The 22,011-nt window shown below is 38.1% G+C and overlaps 3 pseudogenes; all 3 read left to right on the top strand.

The window, feature by feature from the left end:
• The first annotated feature begins 521 nt into the window (after positions 1-521).
• On the top strand, positions 522-1,571 carry LOC110259103 (olfactory receptor-like protein OLF4; annotated as a pseudogene).
• A 9,553-nt stretch (positions 1,572-11,124) lies between these two features.
• On the top strand, positions 11,125-12,089 carry LOC110259102 (olfactory receptor-like protein OLF4; annotated as a pseudogene).
• Positions 12,090-16,954: 4,865 nt separating this feature from the next.
• Positions 16,955-19,817, top strand: LOC110258523 (protection of telomeres protein 1-like; annotated as a pseudogene).
• Positions 19,818-22,011: the final 2,194 nt, after the last annotated feature.

Here is a 22,011-nt window from a genome sequence, read left to right as displayed (position 1 = left end):
ACACACTTCCCAACATATGCTCAGGTTTCTACCTTCTCTTCCTTGAGGTCTCTGTTCACCTCTCACCTTATTTGACTGTCTTGCCATAACACCCAGCAAAACAGAATACATTATAGCCACACTCTGCTTTATACTTGCATTGGTTAGTTACTTCGTAGCACCTGTTACCATCTGATGTACTTATGTAATTTCGTACATTTACTTATATATTTTCACCATCATTAAATTGTAGCCATTTTTGTTTTTCCACTTGAAAATACTGACTAGACTGACTAAGAAACAGTCTACACTGAGCATATGTCTCTCAAATTCATGAAAAAAGTTCTCATTCAATGGTTGAGTATATAATCTCCTAAGAGAAATGCTGATTTTGGAGGAAGATTCCTAATCAGAGATGAAACAGTGAAACCCCTGAGAGGAAACACGTCTTCACAGAAAATATTGAAGTTAATTCTTGACTGAAAAATATAAAATGTATCATCTCAACTATGAGAGTAATTCTCATTTCTATAAATCTAATCATGCTATTTTTCCTTTTCTTGGTAGTCACCTCCACCCATGGACCCAGGCAAAACACAAAAACTTCCAAAATTCTTCTTCTGGGATTTTCAGAGGAACCAAAACTGCAGCCTCTCATATTTGGGCTTTTCCTCTCCATGTACCTGATCACTGTGCTTGGAAACCTGCTCATCATCCTGGCCGTCAGCTCAGACCCCTACCTCCACACACCCATGTATATCTTTCTTTCTAACCTGTCCTTTGTAGACAACTGTTTCACCTCCACCACCTCTGGATGCTGTGGAACATCCAGATGCAGAGCAAATTTATCATCTATTCAGGCTGCATCACTCAGATGTACTTTTTCACACTCTTTCTAGGGCCGGATGACTTCCTCCTGACCATGATGGCCTATGACCGGTGTGTAGCCATCTGCCACCCCTGCACTAAGGGTCATCATGAACTCAAAGCTCTGTGGACTACTGGTCCTAGTTTCCTGGATCATGAGTGTTCTGCATTCCTTGTTGCAAATCTTCATGGTGTTGCAACTGTCCTTCTGCAAAGACTTGGAAATCCCTCACTTTTTCTGTGAACTCAATTGGATGATCCAATCTGCCTGTTCTGACACATTTCTTAATAACATAGTGATGTATTTTGCAGTTGGGTTGCTTGGGGTTGCTCCCCTGGCTGGTATCCTTTACTCTTACTCATAGATAGTTTCCTCCATACATGGAATCTCATCTTCTCAAGGGAAGTATAAGGCATTTTCCACCTGTGCCTCTCACCTCTCAGTTGTCTCCTTATTTTATTGTACCTGCTTAGGAGTGTACCTCAGTTTTGCTTCTACTGACAGCTTACAGTTAAGTGCAGTTATCTCAGTGATGTACACTGTGGTCACACCCATGCTGAACCCCTTCATCTACAGTCTGAGGAACAAGGACATAAAGGGGGCTCTGAAGAGATTTTTTTGGGAAAAGTGTAAAAGGGCCATTTTTCCTATGGTGGAGAATTGCCACAATTGCAGTGATCGAACCCTCAGCATTAGAAATTGTAATCCTATGATAAGACTGTGAAAATAGGACTTAGCCCTTCTATGCATTTCTTATAGTTTTAATTTCACCCTCTCTATTCAAATTAAGTAATTCAATTAAGATTTCTCATTCTTTAAATTCCCTTTGTTGATTTTCTTATTTTCAAAATTTATTCTCAGATTTAGACTGGAAATATTTGGTTATCGCCATTTACCAAGTGAGACAAAGTAGATATTTAAAGAATAATTTCTTCTCAATATATATCATACTGAATATTTTTTCATTTATTTGACTAAAAGAATAATCATGGGTTGATCTATGCTATGAAAAATAACACTTGGCAACAAAGGCAATTTATAAAATTGTATAATACACCACAGATTTTTATTCATGTGTATATCAATCATTTGTGTATCAGCCTTAAGTGTGCTTCAAGAAAATGTAGTCTTTAGGATATAGCATTTTGTAGACAGTCACTGGGTTTTATTATGCACGTTAGGACTCGGTTTTCTCTTTAGGTGCTAGGACCATGTTCTCTCATTCAGCTGCATGTCCACAGTACCAAACATAGTCCCTGTAAACAACTGATCATTAAATACAACATCCCAAGATAATTCTTCATTAAAAGACAACATTTAATAAATAGATGACCCTAATATGATCTTAGAGCCAGAGATGACCTTAAGTACAGTGGAGCAAGATTTTAAATCATTCAATATATCCCTATGCAAAAATATATTTTAATCATTTAAACATGAAGAATTTTTGTCAATCTGTAAGTATTGTTGTCCGTGTGTTTATACATACGGATGAAGAATTCAATGTCATTTTAAAATATTTAAAAAATTTTTATTATAGTTGTTTAATACTGTTCGGTCAATTTCTGCTGTACAGCAGAGACCCAGTTTTATATATACATAAACCATGTATATAGTCTTTTTTCTCACTTTATCCTCCATCAAGTTCCATCACAAGTGACTAGATATAATTCTCTGTGCCACAGAGCAGAATCTCATTGCTTATTGCTCCAAATGTAATAGTTTGTATTTACTAGCCCCAAATTCCCAGTCCATCCCACTTCTTCCCCCTCCCCCTTGGCAACCACAATTCTGTTCTCCATGTCCATGAGTTTGTATATTTTCTGTAGATAGGTACATATGTGCCATATATTGTAGTCCATATACAAGTGATATCATATGATATTTGTCCTTTTCTTTCAGACTGACTTCACTTATATGAGAATCTCTAGTTCTATCCACATTGCTGCAATGGCATGATTTTGTTCTTTTTTATGGCTGAGTAGTATTACATTGTGTATATGTACTACACCTTCTTAACCCTTTCATCTGTTGATGTGTATTTAGGTTGTTTCCATGTCTTGGCTGTTGTGAATAGTGCTACAATGAACATAAGGGTGCATGTATTTTTTTGAATGAAAATTTTGTCTGGATATATGCCCAGGAGTGGGATTGCTAGATCACACGGTAATTCTATATTCAGCATGTGTTTAGGTGTTTTCCATAGTAGTTGTACCAATTTACATTCCCACCAACGGTGAAAGAGGGTTCCATTTTCTCCATACCCTCTCTAGGTTTCATTATTTGTAGGCTTATTAATTATGGTCATTCTGACTGGTGTAAGGTAGTACCTTGTAGTTTTGATTTGCTTTCTCTAGTAATTAGTGATGTTGAGCATTTTTTTCATTGAATTATCTTTCTATTTGTGTTAGAAAACTTCCAATACTCCTTATAGTTTGACCCTGCATTGCTCTAAATGGAGTATCTCCCTGTTTTAAAATGTATACATAACCTTTAAAGGAATAGTGAATTTAGTGAATTATCAATATCTTACATTTTATATCTCCTTGATGCTCATGAAGCTATTCGTCGTTATGGACATAGAATGACAAATGAGGCAGCTTAAATTCCTGGACAGTCGTATGACTCAAGGTCACCATCTATCTTATACAAACATGCATACCCTTTCAAACTCTCCTCCTTTTCTATAAGGGAGCCCTAGCATAGTTACTTTTTAATACAGTTGTCTGAAATAAACTTTATAAGAGCATAACCATGAATGCTGTCTTCAAATATAAGAACAAATGCTGAGAATCAGCAGAAGCAGATTATTAAGCTTTGATTATTGAATTAGTTCTGCACCACTGCATAACACGCCTTCTTAAAGGCAGGCACTTTAACATAATATCTTTATTATCAAACGAGACTGTATGGTGAGAAGTTATTTGGAGTTCTGCTGGTCTCCTCTGGCTGTAGTCAACTGTACATAACTGGTGTCTAAGACTTATCTATGATATTTTGTGTGGTTGGGGTGACCTCTCTCTCTTTCTCTTTCTCTCTCTCTCTCACATGACTTCCTTTGTGTTTTCTCCCTCTTTTTAAATTGAAGTGTAATGGACATATAACATTGCATAAGTCTGTTATGTACAACCTAATGATTTGATATTTGTGTGTATTGCAAAATAATCACCACACTAAGTCTGGGTAGCATCCATTCCCATACATAGTTACAATTATTCTTGTGATGAGGAATTTTAAGATCTACTCTCTTGGCGATGTCTAAATATGCAATACAGGAGTTCCCGTCATGGCGCAGTGGTTGTCGAATCCGACTAGGAACCCTGAGGTTGTAGGTTCGATCCCTGGCCTTGCTCAGTGGGTTAAGGATCCAGTGTTGCCATGAGTTGTGGTGTAGGTTGCAGACACGGCTCGGATCCCGCGTTGCTGTGGCTCTAGCGTAGGCAGGCGGCTATAGCTCCGATTAGACCCCTAGCCTGGGAACCTGCCACGAGAGTGGCCCAAGAAATGGAAAATAAATAAATAAATAAATAAATATGCAATACAGTATTAAAGAGGTCTCAATCATATAGAATCAATTTACTCCATTTCTAAATCTAGGATAATTTATTTCATGCAAAAATGAGCTTATCAAATATGAATTACTAATTTTACCATCAGTGTTCCTTTATCTCTATCGGACACTTTGGTTTCTTCTCATTTAAAGAGATGTCTTCCACCCCTATTATGTGTGACTCATCTACCTGTGTTCTACATATGACCTTAGCCATACACATTTACACTTTTCTCATCATATTCTTCTTCTTCTTTTTTTTTTTTTTTTTTTTTTTAGGGCTGCACCTGCAGTATATGGAAGTTCCCTGGGCTAGGGGTGGAATTAGAGGTGCAGCTGCCAGCCTATGCCGCAGCCATAGCAACACGGGATCTGAGCTACATCTGCAACCTATGCCACATTTTATATCCATGAGGACAGAGGTTCGATCAGTAGTCTCGCTCACTGGGTTGGGATCTGGCATTGCTGTGGGCTATAGTGTGGGTTGCAGATGCGGCATGGATCCTGAGTTGCTGTGGCTGTAGTGTAGGCTTATGGCTACAGCTCCAATTTGACCCCTAGCCTGGGAACTTCCATGTGCCACAGGTGCAGCCCTAAAAAGACAAAAGAGAAGTTATTTTGATCATCATTTTAGAATATATATACGTGTATATATATATGATATATATATTAGATCATTACATTTTACACCTTAAACTTACACAATGCTATATAGGTCAATTACATCTCAATGGACCTGGAAAAAAATAAAATAAAATGTACCATCTGTAGAAATAAAGGAGCCCCATAAATATGAGTATATACTGCCTGACTCTATTTGTACACAATTCACTACAGTGCAAAATAATCTTTTATGTTTTGTATGTAATGGTGAACAGTTTAATTTCCCTAAGGCTCAGTAAACTTATTTATGAACATAATGTAGGATACTAAGCAGCATTTCTGATTGATGTGTGGAGAAATAAAGCAAATGTGTGGAAATACTTTGTCAAGTCTGATTAAAATGTCCAAGAATAAGGTGCATGTGTTTGTGTGTGTGTGTGTGTGTGCCTGTGTTGCATACATTTTCTTTACTAAATACGCTGACACATACAAACACATTTACATTGCTATCTTTTATGTTTCCTGGAAAACTGAAAGGAAGTTAGAGGGTTAAAAAATAGAATGAAATTTTAATTAACATGAAATAGAAGGACTGTAGAAATTTAAACACAGTTTAAAGTAGAACAGATGAACTTAATATTAATAAGGAATTAATTTTACTATATTAATTTGTCACAGGCTTCAAAACCAGAAACACATTTCAATTTATATAATGGAAAGTTCTCTGTGTCAGCAAATGGACCAAATATCTCTAAATTGACTTTAGTTTATACTTCTACTTCAGGTGAAATATCAACACAAAACTGCTATAATAACTAAGGAAAGCTAAATGACTGAATTAAGTTGAAATTCATTTTCCTCAAACTAAATTTTATTGTATGTATATCATTATGGGATTTTTTACTGCTACTGAACTAAATTACAATAATATCTATTTTAAATGTTGGGGAAAAGGATACCTTGGGAGTTTGGGATTGGCATATACACACGACTATATACAAAATTGATGAGTAACAAGGACCTACTGTATAGCACAGGGAAATATACTCAATATTTGTGGTAGCCTGTATGGGAAAAGAGTCTGAACGATTAAAAAAACTGATTCACTTTGTTGTACAATTAAAACTAAGACAACATTGTAAGTCAACTATACTCCAAGAAAATTTTTAAAAATAAAACAAATTTATGCTCTTACTTTTCTGGATGTCAGAAGCCTGAAATTGTTTTTATTGAACTAAAGTAATGAGATCAGCATGGCTGAGTTCCTCCTGGAGGATGGACAGAATCTTTTTTTCTGTCTTTCCTTTTCCAGTTTCTAGGGGTCATCTGCATTGCTTGGCTAAGAGCCACATCATCAAGTTAGCAGTTTACATTTTCAAATCTCTCTGGGACTCCAACTCTAATTCACCTCTCATCCACATTTAGAGGATTATTGTGACTAAGTTAGTCACACCTTGGTAATCATAGCTAATCTTAAAATTAGATTACTATAAACTTTATTCCATATGCTGTATAAAATGTCCCTTAATGTCCCTTAGACATAGACTATACATTCAAAAGTTATAGAAATTAAGATATGGACATCTTTGGTGGGGGCTCTCATTCTCTCATTCTGCCATTACAAAGGCTTTTTAAAAAGTAGATGATTTGAGGTGATTCAATGGCCTTTGAGCTGGACAAAATGTATCAGAGGCTCTGGAATAAATGCACACAGTTTTTGTTCAAAGCTTCATATGAAGATGGTTTTTGGTAGAAAAAAATGTAAAACTATGGACACAGTAATCTATAAAATGACTACACCTAGCTCACTCAAAATGTTTTCCCCAATTCAGTACCTTCACCAACATCACCACCCAGGAGCCTTTTGGCTCACCAGGCAGGATGTCCTGAATTAGATGTTGCATTGGAACCAGCATCTGGGTGACTGGTATGCACAGTGGAGTGGGGAAGGTGCTGGTCCAGAAGAGGTCTACTCATTTTCTCACTGTTGATATTTGGAGGCAGGATCGTTGTGTTGGATCCCGCCTTGTGCATAGGTTTTTAGCGATATGCTTTCAACATGACAAAGTATCACTCAGGACAAAGACAACTCTGGTTAAGAGCCACTGATTCACAGTTTTAAAATAAGAAGAAACTTGACAGAATTCCAATAAATGTCCTATGCCTTACTCAGATTATAACTGGCAGATCACTACTCCCAAGAACCCCATCTCTGCAAAGGAAAGTGGAATTCATAGTAGTACTGCCTCGGAGAACAGATTTTTTTCCTAAAGTTAAAAAAACCTAGAAGGTGCTAAGATCTAAATATCTCTTATAATTAACAAATATTTTCTAATGAGGGACAAGATACCTGCTCTTAACTTGTATTGGAATTATGAAATTCCTAAATGTATCTGCAAAATTGTTATGAATCCAAGCAGTGTTCTGCCAAAGGTTTTATGTTCAAGGGACAATGGAAACTCACTTCTGGAAGATGGGGGTAGTCTCTTAGGGGCTGTGACCTACTAGATCTGAAATAAAAGTTTTAACTAAGGAATAACCCCCACACACACCACCCCTTGGCTAAAAAGGCAGCTGCAAGTCTTTTCAGCTATGCTCACCTCCTACCACTTCTCTTTTAATAATGTAGCAACTATGCACCCTATGCCCAAGCCAGCAGCCCTGCTAATTGTGTTCCCAGCATTGCTTATCAGTTCTGCTTCTGTAACCTTGCTTGCTCAGTTTCTTAGGGAGGAACACTGTCTGCTCGGGGAAGGGGGGAGGTCTGGGATGCTTACATGGGAAAATCAAGACCTTGTAATGTATAAAATTTGCTAAGAGGAGTTCCTGTTATGGCTCAGGGGTTAACGAATCCGACTAGGAATGATGTTGCAGGTTCAATCCCTGGCCTTGCTCAGTGAGTTAAGGATCCGGTGTTGCCAAGAGCTGTGGTGTAGGTCTCAAATCCCAAGCTGCTGTGGCTCTGGCTACGGCTCCAATTTGACCCCTAGCCTGGGAACCTACATATGCCATTGGAGCGGCCCAAGAAATGGCAAAAAGACAAAGAAAAAAAAAAAAAAACAGTTGCTGAGAGCAAAGACCTGGTGCTCAGACTCTGGAGGTGACTCCTCTGAGCCCACACCCATGCTGAATAAATCTTGCTTTTCCATATCTCCAAGTGTCATTTGTCTCCTTCCAATGCCACGGTTTTTGCAGTTTCCCCAACAGATCCAGTGCTTGACTAGGGACCAAATCCAGATAGAATCCCAATCATGGGCTCCAAAGAAAAGTTGAAGTCAGGGTTGGGACATTAATGTCTATTCCTCTGGAACACAGAAGAGGTCAAGGGGAGAAGCAATAAACACTGAATTCATCTGGCTTGTACCACTGTCCCCTAGACACAGAAAATGAGCAGAAAAATTTTTCTCTCTGTCCAGACCAGTGTCCCTCAGGAAATCAATTATTAGAGGTAGTAGTAACAAGAGGGAAACATGCTAATTATCAGAGATAAGAAGCTGTGAATATCCCCTCTACTGCAATGTCTCAACCTGAGCAACCGTGGACTGGTTAGGATATAATTGCTGCTTTTTCAGTCATAACTCTGGATGGAGGAACAAAGCTTGGTTTAATTCCACCATCTTCTCTGGAAACAACTTCTCTCTCCAACATCAATCATCCAAGATGAATTTATGTTGAGACCTTCCTCTCGGAGACTTCACCCAGGTGGGTCAATGAGCCCAATAAATACTACAGGATCAAGTCACTGGGGATGATAACCAAGAACTATTTACCTGAGTTGACCTGAGAGCTAGGCCAGACTAAATTGGAGCCAATATAACTGTGGGTTTTTTTTATTAATTACTTAATGTATTAGTTTTTGATGCCAACTATAGAGTGAATATGAACACAGCAATGCAAAGATCAATGTTGACTGTTAAATGACAGACATGGGAGCTTAGAATGGGGAATGGAGGTATAAATGCTTCCAGTAAAAGTAGAACCTAAGGCCAATGACCTTTGCAGTTAACTGGTAGAGTAATAGGGTATTAGCTGTGGTGGATGTAGAGATGAAAGTATTTTTTTTTTAACATGGAGCATATTTGACTATGATGTGAATATCCAGACCAAGGAATGATGACAAATATTTCCTTGCAACAACAGTTCATGAGACATATATTTCACAGTAACTCCTCTCTACAGCATTAAAGTGAAAAAAAAAATTTACTGCGTGAAGAAGCTAATGAGCTAACTTTGTAATTATTTCATTTTGTATAAGATGATGTAATTATTTCATTTCATATAAGACTGAATTTATTTGTAGGTTAGCTAGCCAATTACTTTCTCTATCAAAAAAGTAGAGACATGCCAGTTCAGTTTCTTTTTTATAGTGATTCCAGACTGCTTTTATTTCTGTTTTTCTTTTTGCCTTTTAGGGATGCACCTGCTACATGTGGAAGTTCCCAGGATATGGGTCAAATTGGAGCTGCAGCTGCCAGCCTGTGCCACCATCACAGGAATGCAAGATCTGAGCTGTGTTTGTGATCTATACCACAGCTCAAGGCAATGCCGCAGGAATTTTTTAACCCACTGAGTTAAGCCAGGGATGGAATCCACATCAGATTAGATACTAGTAGGGTTCTTAACCTTCTGAGCAACAATGGGAACTCCTATTCCTATTTTTGATTATATTCTTTCAAACAAAAAATTGGGATATTTCCCTCAAATTTGTGGTTTTACATTATTTATTAATGTATACAGATATTTTTACAGAATGTCTGAAAGTTTATAAATTTGGGGAGGTAAACTCTGTGTCAGTCATCTTGTGCTCTCTCTGTGCTGTAATTTTTTATCTGAATGATCAGTGTTGTTACTTAAATATTCTTTACTTGCCAATCCTTGCTTTAAACAGAAATGAAAATGAATGTTCTTCTGCCTATGTGATGCTAATAAATCATGCTTTATGTGTATTTCCAAATACTTTCTCCTTCTCTTATCCCTTAGTGTTTAATTTATTCTATTTTGATCAGATCTATTTATGAATGTTGCATCATGTTCAACCCCTATATGGAAGGCATTCTTCTTTACCTTTGACTAATGATCACCTTAGCTTTTGTACTCATATTTGAATCCATATGTTTCTATGTAAGAGGAAAATATAAGTTAGATACTGTTTAGTCCACTCATTTTAAAAGACTTTCTCTCATATTCTTTTATGTCCAAATCTTGGGTAATCTATAAGTGAATTGGTGATCCACACTGATTTCATTAAATTATATATATTATGATATATATATATTTCATTATATATAAATATTACATCTCTTTTCTTTTAGAAATCTGTATTGGATTTTCATTCAATTTTGTTTCATATAGTTTTTTTTAATATTGAATAGTCCAAAGTGCCACAGATATCTAATATGGACAAGGGATCCCCTTTGCACTGCATTTTCAGCAATAGGAGGGGGTCAGCTCATTTGTCAACATTCTCTGAATCCACATTTCCTCACTGCTGATTTCCATTGCTATACCTGATTTTTCTTGGACTGAAGCATCTTAAACAAATATTTCACTCAGGACATTTGCACTAGGTGTTCCTTCACAAGACACACACTTCCCAGGTATGCTCATGGCCAAGGATCTCTCTACATTGAGGTTTCTGTTCAAATGTCATCTGGTTGGCAAGTCTTGCCCCAACGTGCATTAAAAGTGCTACCAGTTTACCCAATCCTTTACACCTGCTTTAATTTTCTTATAACACCTACATTGTATATAATTTTTATTTGCTTATATTCTGTCTTCATAACTGGATTTTAGGAGCATTTATTTTTCAGCACCCTATACTCTCTGCATAAATGGTACCTGGAACCTTGCCACAATTCATTTTTTTTTTTTTTGCAAATGCATAAAATAAGTTCTCATCAAACTGTTAATACATGACATCTTGGGGAAAATACTGACAGGTAGAATGGTTGCTAACTAGAGCTGACACAGCAGTTTCCCTAAAGAGCACAAAATCCATGAACAGAATATTGAAATTAATTTTTATGGCAATATATAAATGGTAATATTTTAATAATGAGATAATGCTCATTTATGTGAAAATTGGTCATATTATTTTCCTCTTTCTTAGTATTTACCATACCACATGGCACCAAGGAATCAAACAGGAATTTCAGAAATTCTTCTTATGTGATTTATGGATGAATCAGAATTGCAACCTATCATATTTATTCTTTTCCTCTCCATGTACCTGATCACAGTGTTTGGGAACCTGCTCATCATCCTGGTCGTCAGCTCAGATTCACACCTCCACAGTCCCATGTACTTCTTCCTCTCCAACCTGTCATTTGTAGACATCTGTTTCACCTCCACCACCATCCCAAAGATGCTGTGGAACATCGAGACGCAGAGCAAAGTTATCCCCTTTGAAGGCTGCATCATCCAGATGTATTTTTTCACACTCTTTGCAGGATTGGACAGCCTAATCCTGACTGTGATGGCCTATGACAGATTTGTAGCCATTTGTCACCCCTTGCACTACACAGTCATTATGAATCTCTGGTTCTGTCTACTGCTGGTTCTGGTGTCCTGGATCATAAGTGCCTTGCATTCCTTATTAGAAAGCTTAATGGTGTTGCGACTTTCCTTCTGCACAAACTTTGAAATCCCCCACTTTTTCTGTGAACTCAATCAGATGATCCAACTTGCCAGTTCTGACACCTTTCTCAATAACCTGGTGATGTATTTTGGATCTGTGTTGCTGGCTGGTACTTCCCTTACTGGTATCCTTTACTCTTATTCAAAGATAGTTTCCTCCATACATGCCATCTCATGTTCTCAAGGGAAGTATAAAGCATTTTCCACCTGTGCATCACACCTCTCAGTTGTTTCCTTATTTTATTGTACAAGCTTAGGAGTGTACCTTAGCTCTGCTGCTACCCACAGCTCACACTCAAGTGTAACAACCTCGGTGATGTACACTGTGGTCACCCCCATGCTGAACCCCTTCATCTACAGTTTGAGAAATAAGGACTTAAGGCTCTGAAAATACTCTATAGAAAGGTAACTGTAAAAGGTCCTCTTGTTCTGGTGCTTAGGAAGTGTCCTTGAATGTAAGCTCAAACAGCTTTTGATCAAACTGTGGAAGTAGAGCTCCCAATTCTAATTTTCTTGGAATTTCATTTTAATTCCAACTTCTCTACACAATTTATGTAACTCACTTTTAAGTTTTGTGAATTTTCTAGTATCCAAGAGTTTTCCACATTCCTTTTTCCAAATGGGATTCCCAACCTTGGATGTGAAGTGTTTGTAAATTCCTCTTTATTTCAAGGGAATACAAGGATCTTTTAAGAATTTTTTTTCTCAAATGAAATATATCATACTGAGTATTTTTTCTCTTGTTTTAATAGTCAGGAGCTGAACTGTGGTGGGGGAGAATTCCTCTTAGCAATCACAGCTACTTATAAAACATTGTTACAGAGAAAAATCTGAGACCTCCTTTTCTCACTCTTGTGAATATCATTTTGCATATCACTACCTTAATTTCTCTCCCTGATAGTACAAAATTTAACGTACTTGTCGTTATCACATGGTTTTTTTCCTGCTCATTAGGTTCTCTGTTCTTCTACACAACTTATGTCATCTATGTGTCTACCATAATTATAGGCAAAAATTGATAATAAAATATATGTCTCCAAGTGCAATCCACAGAGAAAGAAAAATGTTTCAAAAGTGGATATAATATGGCTTTAGATTATTATTATTAATCCCCAGTATGATGAAGCAAAATATTGAATCATGCATTTATTACTATGCAACTTTTTCTGGCAGCTCATCTAATCATTGTAATATGGGATATTAGTGTTTGTTTGCAAGCTGTACTCATTGAGCTGAAGGACTGGAAACAAGTTTTGCTTTTATTAAATTATTTTATGATTTTTTTTGAAAAATTCCAATATTTACAGAAAATATTATTGCTTCAATTTCCCCAAGTGGAATATCTCCTATCATTCAATGTTTTGTCATAATCAATAAGGGGGCAGCAAATGAGCAAGACAAATATCATCCACTACATATCATCCTCATAATCAAAGGAAAACTCATTAGAAAGCTCAGCTCCCCGTTTAAGTGTGTGATCCAGGGTCACAGGTGTGTACAAACAGATATGTCCTTTCAAACTCTCCATGCGACCTCAAAGGACCTCAATAGATTCATCTCTTTTTCTTTTTTCTTTTTTTTTTTTTTTTTGGCCATGCCTGGGTCATGTAAAACTTCCAGTGTCAGGGTTTGAGCCCACACCACAACAGTGACCCAAGCCACTGCAATGACAATGCTAGATACACAGAACTCCTTTTATTTATTTATTTTTGGGTCACTTTTTCATAGAGTTATATGAAATACACTTGAAAAACATTGCTTATGAATATATCAGAAAAATGCCTAGAACATAACAATCAGATGATTAAAATTGCCCCCAGTTCTGTCCAATTTGATTATTTTAACAGTTATTGTTACATGTACTTTTATGAAATAAAATTATTTAAGATAACATCTTTCTTATCAGGTGGGATCACATAGTGGAGACTTGTTCTGCAGGACCTCTCATGAGTCAGTCTCTCTATTGAGTTTCTAAGGATAATCCATGAAGTTTTATGAGGCTGTACTGCTCTCCTGACTTGAGCCAACATTTGCCATTTGAGTCCTTTAATCTGTGTAGACTAACCTTCTAATGTGCATGGAAAATGAGTTTATTAAAAGTTAATTACTCTAAATCCTACTAATTCAATATCCACACATAAAACTTTTTGTTTTTTCCCTAGTTGGAAGAAACATCTCCCACCCCTGTTAGGTGTAACTCAGCTCCCTGTGCTCCTGACACTTGCATACAGGCCAGAATTTTTTAATTCCAATATATTTATTAAAGCATAATTACATATAATAAACTGTGCCAAGCAAAGTCCATTGGGGAAGGAGGAAGAATTGGGAGCGTGGGAATAATATATACACTACTGTATAAAATAAATGATTGACAAGAACCTACTGTGTAGCACAGGAAAATCTACTCAATAGTTTGTAATAACCCATATAGGAAAATAATGGATATAGTTAGTATATTTGTAATAAACTATGTGGGAAAATATTTGTATGTATGACATTCATTTTTCTATACACCTAAAATGAATACAATATTGTAAGTCAACTATACTTCAATAAAATTAAATTTTAAAAAAAAGTGTAAAATTTGAAGAACTTAAAGGTGATAAAAACTAAAAACTATATATAACTGGTTCCATGTATATATAACTGGAAAAAGGATATGAAAGATTTACTGCTTGATTATATAAAGGTTATACATGTAATCCCCATAGATTCTGTTCCTTACTTCTGAGGGTAATGTGGAATTATATACATAACTTCTGAAGGATGCTGTGTGAAGAACTGAAATCTGTAAAAACACATGTACAAGTCAAAGAATATATTAAAGGGTAAAAGAAAGTGTATATATGTGTGTGCATTAATTTTATATATTTTTTCTCTCTTAAATAGACACACACACATACATGTACATGAAAACAGACTCATTTATAATACCATCTTTTAGGTTAAAGGAAAACTTTACCAAAAATTGGATATTAAAGAAATGAAAATGAAGAATGTTTGAATTAGCACAAAATTTAAGGAGTGTAGAAATTTAGACAAAAAATTTAAAGTAGAATATAGAACCCTAATTTGATAGGAATTACTACTGCTATGTTAAGTCCTCAGAATAGAACCATCAATTCTATTGATGGTTCTATCTAATGGATGGCCAACAAGCACATGAAACAATGTTCAACATCCCTGATTATTAGAGTAAGGCAAATCAAAACTACCATGAGATACCACTTCACACCAGTCAGAATGGCCATCATTAATAAGTCCACAAATAACAAATTCTAGAGGGGGTGTGGAGAAAAGGGAACCTTCCTGCACTGTTGGTGGGAATGTAACCTGGTACAACTACTATGGAGAACAGTATGGAGGTATCTTAGAAAACTATATATAGAACTTCCATATGACCCAGCAATCCAATTCTTGGGCATATATCTGGACAAAAGTTTCCTTAAAAAAGACACAGGCACCTCATGTTCATGCAGCACTATTCACAATTAGCCAAGACATGGAATCAACCTAAATGTCTATCGACAGATGATTGGATTAGGAAGATGTAGTCTATATACACAATGGAATACTACTCAGCCATAAAAAGAACAAACTAATGCCATTTTCAGCCACATGAATGGAACTAGAGACTCTCATACTGTGTGAAATAGGTCAGAAAGAGAAAGATATACCATCTGATATCACTTATATCTGGAAGCTAATATATTGCTCAAATGAACCTTTCCACAGAAAAGAAAATCATGGACTTGGAGAATAGACTTATCATTGTCAGGGGTGGCGGTGGGGGTAAGGAGTGGGAGGGCCTGGGAGCTTGGTGTTAATAGATGCATACTATTGCCTTCAGAATGGATTAGCAATGAGATCATGCTGTGTAGCACTGGGAACTATGTCTAGTCACTTATGATGGAGCATGATAATGTGAGAAAAAAGAATGTATGCATGTATGTGTAACTGCGTCACCATGCTGTACAGTAGAAAAAAAATAAAAGAGAAAAAACAGCAATCATGAGAGGAAAGTACAAATGTAAAATATTGAAAATGCATTTGAAATTAAGAGACCAGCAACCCAAAGCAATTTTGTATATGTAGATACTGCTATATTAAAATGTAATGGGAAGAGAAAACCAAAAAACTACAATAGACACACTTTTACACACACACACACACATACACACCAAAAGCAAACCAAATATAACACTAAAGATCATCATCAAATACAAGGAAATTGTCCAACAATAACAAATGCAAAAAAATAAGAAAATTGCAGTTAATATAAATATATATATGATTAAATTGAATTTAAATGGATTAAATCTTCCAACCAAAAGATGTAAATATAAAAAATACTCATATATATACTTTAAAATAAAAACTGTTACAAGAGAGACAGAAGGGCACAACGTAATGATAAAAGGAACAATCCGAGAAGATTTAACAATTGTAAATATATATGCACACAACATAGGAGCACTTCAATACATGTAAGGCAAATACTAACAGCCATAAAATGAGAAAGCGGCAGAAACACAATAATAGTGGGGGAAATGAACACCCCTCTTATAGAAATGGACAGACCATCCATATAGAAAATCAACAAGGAAACAGAGGCCTTAAAAGACACATTAGACCAGATACACTTAACAGATATTTACAGAATATTCTATAGAAAGAAGAATATATATTCTTCTCAAGTGCACATGGAACATTCTCCAGAGCATATCTTGGGCCACAAAGCAAGCCCCAGTAAATTTAAGAAAATTGAAATCATGTCAAGCATCTTTTCTAACCACAACACTGTGAGACTAGAAATGCACCACAAAGGAAAAAAAAGGAAAAAATCACAAACACCTGGAGGCTAAACATTATGTTACTAAAAAACAAATGGATCACTGGAGAAATTAATGTGGAAATCAAAATATACCCAGATAGTCCCAATCTGAATCAATATTATGAAAAGTGTACAGGGTGAGTCCCAGACAGAATAATATTATGAGAAGGCTGATTTAGTTTAGATAAAAACTTGGAGGAGTTGTTGAAGAGAATCTCTTCACAGTTGTCTTTTTCAGGAGTCTAGTGTGTCAAACATCTTGGCACATTGTAAGCAGCTGACACGAATTAGCCCACGTAACTGCCCTCACACTGCTCCACTGCTTTGGGGAAAGTTGGCGTGCACACACTAAAATTAAATATTGCTACTAGGGCATGACTCAGGCAAGAACTTTGAGGGAAAAGATAGAAACTGCAATGTACAAATGATAATCTATTAATTTCCATAACTGAGTTTGCTTTCAATGGCGCTGTGAAAATCTGATATGCCACTTGAATTAATAAAAGAAGTCAATGGAGTGCCTCAAGTTGATCTGCTAAGTAAATTACACACAGTATATTTTAGATCCTTACAGCCAGATTGTGATTACAGCAAGAAATATATCAATGGAAAATTCTCACTTATCTCTTCTTTAACTTATGGTGAAAACAAAAATGCTGTTTTGAAGATTGGATGGCAAGAACAAGAAAAGTCAAGTTCAGAGATGGTGACATCAATGTATTATTTTCTGGAAAACTAGAGAATGACTGTGCTAAAGTTTTCTAAGATGGGGACACCACTGCAGTGGCTGGATTTGTTGATTTGTCAGCAGCATCAACAAGCAAAGATGTTAAACACTGCTTATTTTTGAAAGCATCTGATGATTTCAAATCAACTGCTTATGTTTATGCTAATTCTGTAAGAGATTTTTCTACAGAATCAATGTCTTTGGTTCCAACAATGCATTATAAATACATACCCCTGAATCAACCTAAGGGTGGCATGTCAACATCTGTAGTACTGTGATGTTCTTTAAGCTTCCATATCTCCATAAGCAAAGGAAGTGTTTACTGCTTGGTTGTAACAGTTGTGGACCTGACAAATGTAAAGTTAACCTGCCTATTCTTTAGTGGAAATTATGAAGCCCTTCCAATAATTTATAAAAATGAAGACATTGTTCACTTTCACAGGCTGTAGTAAACACTGCAGTGCTACATGATCCCACAGTTAGTTGACTCTCTGGATGCTCAACTGAGGATACAGAGGGCTGACTATAAGTTATAAGAGGATTTTCAGTTCTGTGGATGATCCAAGTATATAAAAATGAGACTCAGGGTATCACCAGTTCTGGCTTTATGTCTTTGACATTTGAGGGAAGATTAGGATCTCCCATTATACCTTGTACTTCAAGCAAGGGTTTTAACTTCACCACTGAGGACCACAAAATGGTAGAGGCTTTACGTGTTTGGGAATCTATTCATATTTCACCTTCTTCAACATTAGTGAAATTATGTGATGTTCAGCCAATGCAGTAGTTTGACCTGACCTGTCAGCTCTTGGGCAAAGCAGAAGTGGATGGAGCATGATATCTTCTAAAGGTATGGGATGGCACCAGGACACCATTCCCATCTTGGAGAGTCTTAACACAAGACCTTGTTCTTGAAGGTAATTTAAATAACTTCCATTGGCTTCAAAATCTGACAATAGACATTTTAGTCTATGATAACCATGTTCAAGTGGCCAAATCTCTGAAGGTTGGAAGTTTTCTTAGAATTTATAGCCTCCCTGCAAGGCTACAATAAGTCAATTCAGAGAATACGGCAACATTTTTGGCCCTAGATTTTCATCTCCATGGAGGTACCAGTTATGGTCAGGAAATCAGAGTCTTGCCAGAAAGTAAGTGATGTGGATCAACTGAAAAAAAGGTTTTCAAATCTGCAGATTTGCCAGCAAATCAGTGTTTAGATAATATATGTCAATCCCAAAGGGAGGACACCTTTTCAAATATTTCAATCTCTAGATCAGTCTCACTCTATGAGGTTGACAGAAGATAATGTGCAAAAATAGAATGTGTATATGTATGTGTAACGGGGTCACCATGACGTACAGTAGAAAAAAAAATTGTATTGGGGAAATAACTATTAAAAAATAAAAAATAAAAAATTATAAATTTTTTAAAAAGATGTCAACAGTTTTCAGCTAGAATACTTACAGATGTTTGGAGAAAACCCCACCATGTCCCATTTTGAAACAAAAAACTCTTAAACAGGATCATGTCCAAGCAAAAATAAGGTCATATCGACCCAGAAGACTCTTTCAGTCTGTTAGATTTTATTGCCCTAAGGGTCATTCACTGCAACAAGTTCCATATGAGGGCAATTTGGATACAATTTTTCAAGAGGGTGAAAACAAACCCCAGATACTAAACTACAAAACACATCACTATATGATTCAAAAATCTGGACCACTAAAGATCAAGGAGAATGAAAAGTAGCAATTCATTTTCTGAAAAATTATGCTATTCTCTCACTTTCAAATGATTGCCTATTTTTTTTTGTCTTTTGCCATTTGTTGGGCCGCTCCCACGGCATATGGAGGTTCCCAGGCTAGGGGTCTAATCGGAGCTGTTGACACCAGCCTATGTCAGAGCCACAGCAACGCGGGATCCGAGCCGCATCTGTGACCTACACCACAGCTCACAGCAACACCAGATCCTTAACCCACTGAGCAAGGGCAGGGATCGAACCCGCAATCTCATGGCTCCTAGTCGGATTCATTAACCACTGTGCCACGACGGGAACTCCTGATTGCCTAATTTTGATAGAAGGAGGTCCACTCAATGAAATTGGAAACTCTCAAACAAGTAGTGAGACTGGAAAGACTTGGCCTGTGATATCTGGCCAAGAACTGGAATTTCTTGAACTTTCAACACCATTTCTTAAACAAGGAAAAATTCGTAATTATGGATGTAAACAGTGTTCTAGTTTGAGATCAATACAAAAGCTAAATTCCCTGACTGATAAAACATCGTGGATTCTGTCTTCTGTGGCAGAAGTATTAGGTATGATGATGGAACAGGAATATAGGAAGATTATATCATGGATTCTGAAAAATTCTTCCAGATTCCAGCTTCATAAGTCCTAGTCAATGATAATCTTCAGCAAATTATGGATATGATTATGGATATGTTTTGTCCTATAGGAGTAAAAATTAGTGCATATCCATGACTGGAATGCTTCATCAAGTCGTATAATGGTACAGGTGGGATGGAGCAACAAATTTGCTATCAGATTTTCAACACCACAGTTTCAAAGATCTTATCTAATTTTGACATTCAATTTAGCACATGTAAAATATTGCAATTTTAGAAAAATTACTCTTTTCTATGATATTGACATAAAACACATACAAATTTAGCCCTGTGGGTTATTTTCCATTTTAACCAGAATTTTAAAACTTTTTTGACAAGTAGGCATTGTGTTATGTTAATGGCCTCTTGCAAGTTAAAAGTGTTCCTGTTGCACAAAATATCCAGTATGATGGTTGTGAGGGATATAGAGACATCAAATAAATAAGGACTGTGTTTTCACCCTAACATAAAAATCATTATCCCTATTGGTTTTTCCAAGTCTCAGGCACTGATTTCTCTGCCATCCACAATCCCTGGTTGGTTGTTCAAAATTTTTCCGTCCTGATTTTTACAATAGCAGTGTGGGTAATTTTACCATGCATTTGCACTTTTACTGAGTGCAAGGATTTGTTTTGTTCTGTTTTGTTTTGTTTTAGTACAAGAGGATCTGCTTAAGCAAATGTCCCTTGAAGAATTATTTGTTTGAGAGAGATACAGTGTGCTTGAAAGAGTAATTTGCTTTAAATAGAAGTGACAGAATTGCCTCCCTTTAAGTGCTGGTATTGACCAATTAAGACTAAACCAGAGAGGACAAGATGGCGGAGGAGTAGGGGGACACGCTCGCCCTCTCCCACAAACACAACAAAAAAAGCACATCTACAGAAGAAATGACTCGCACAGAACAACAACCAATCGCTGGCAGAGGAACCTAATCTCCAATAACGGCAAGAAATTCGTGACATTATTGGGCAGAACGGGAGAAAAGAGGAGAGTGAGAGAAGGTGAATCCGAGCGGGACGGGCGCTCCCGAAAGGGAACTGCGGAGGGGAAAGGGATCCCGCACCCTGGAAAGTCACCTACCGGGCGAAAGATCAAACGAACCGGAGGAATCTCCAGATGCAGAGAAGAGTGTAGCAGTAAGTTGGAGTACGGAAAAACGATCAAGAACCCAACGGACCATCTGAACTACGGGCACAGTCACCAAAAATTGAGACGCCTGGGTGGGGGCTGGGCACCGAATCCTCGGCTCCAGAGGTTAGTCCCCGGGAAAGGGCCGGGGGACGCCTGGGTGGGGGCTGGGCACCGAGACCTCAGCTCTGAAGGTTGGTCCCCGAGAGGGGGCCGGGGACGCCTGGGTTGGGGCTGGGCACCGAGACCTCGCCTCCGAAGGTTAGTCCCCAAGAAAGGGCCGGGGGACGCCTGGGGGGGGGGGCTGGGCACCGAGACCTCGGCTCCAGAGATTAGTCCCCGGGCTAGGGGGGCGGGGAAGAGCGGAAACTGCTTGGGAGGTCTCTAAACCATTTGACGGGGCAGAGACTGCCTGGGAGACTAGAAAACAAAGCTGTCGCAGAGGAAGGGAGCAATACTCTAGGGGCGGGGAAGTGGAAAGCCGCCTCAGAGGGAACCTGGGAGAAGAGCCTGGTCTGCGCCAGTGCTGGGGAGGGGAGAGAAGAAGGGGTGGGTCCCCATAGAATACCCCCCACGCCACAACAAGCTTACAGGCCCGCTAGCTAGCAGAAAGCTGTGCTTCCCAGTGCATTCCCTCCCCCCACCCCCACCACCCCCTACGCTCTCGCCGAACCTGGGGCTGCCTGCCATCCAGGAGGGCTGGCCTCAACAATTGCCTGAAGCCTACCACCGCAGGGGCTCTCCCTGCACAGGCCTGCTTGCCCTTTGGAGGGGCTACACTTCCACAGAGCAGCACCAAACACCACCAGCCCCCTAAAAAAGGCCTGCAGCCCAGAAAAGCTAGAACAAGCCTAGCCAGGCCGTGAATAGATCGACCTAATTCTCTGACGGTTTTTCTGAGACGGGCTCCCCCGGGGAGGAGCCTCTTGAGTCTCCAAGGGCCTTGCTACACGCCCAAGACCCTAGGGGGTGCTAAGACCTAGTGGACCAGCTGCATAGGACTGCCAGCTCCAGGCAGGACCCCCTGCAGCCCAGAAAAGCTGCAACAAGCCTGGCCGAATCGGGAAAAGATCTCAGACGGTCTTTCGGAGTCGGGCTGTCCTGGGGAGGAGCCTCTTGAGTCTCCAAGGGCCCTGCTACCCGCACAAGACCCCAAGGGGTGCTGAGACCTAGTGGACCAGCTGCATAGGACTGCCAGCTCCAGGCAGGACCCCCTGCAGCCCAGAAAAGCTGCAACAAGCCTGGCCGAATCGGGAAAAGATCTCAGACGGTCTTTCTGAGTCGGGCTGTCCTGGGGAGGAGCC

This window comes from Sus scrofa, chromosome 2, assembly GCF_054392235.1.
Source record: "Sus scrofa isolate SSC_HxYL_T2T_F1_AM1 chromosome 2, Sscrofa_HxYL_maternal_Yorkshire_Landrace_v2.0, whole genome shotgun sequence".
In the NCBI taxonomy this organism is placed as follows: domain Eukaryota; kingdom Metazoa; phylum Chordata; class Mammalia; order Artiodactyla; family Suidae; genus Sus; species Sus scrofa.
This window is presented reverse-complemented; position numbering and strand designations above follow the sequence as displayed.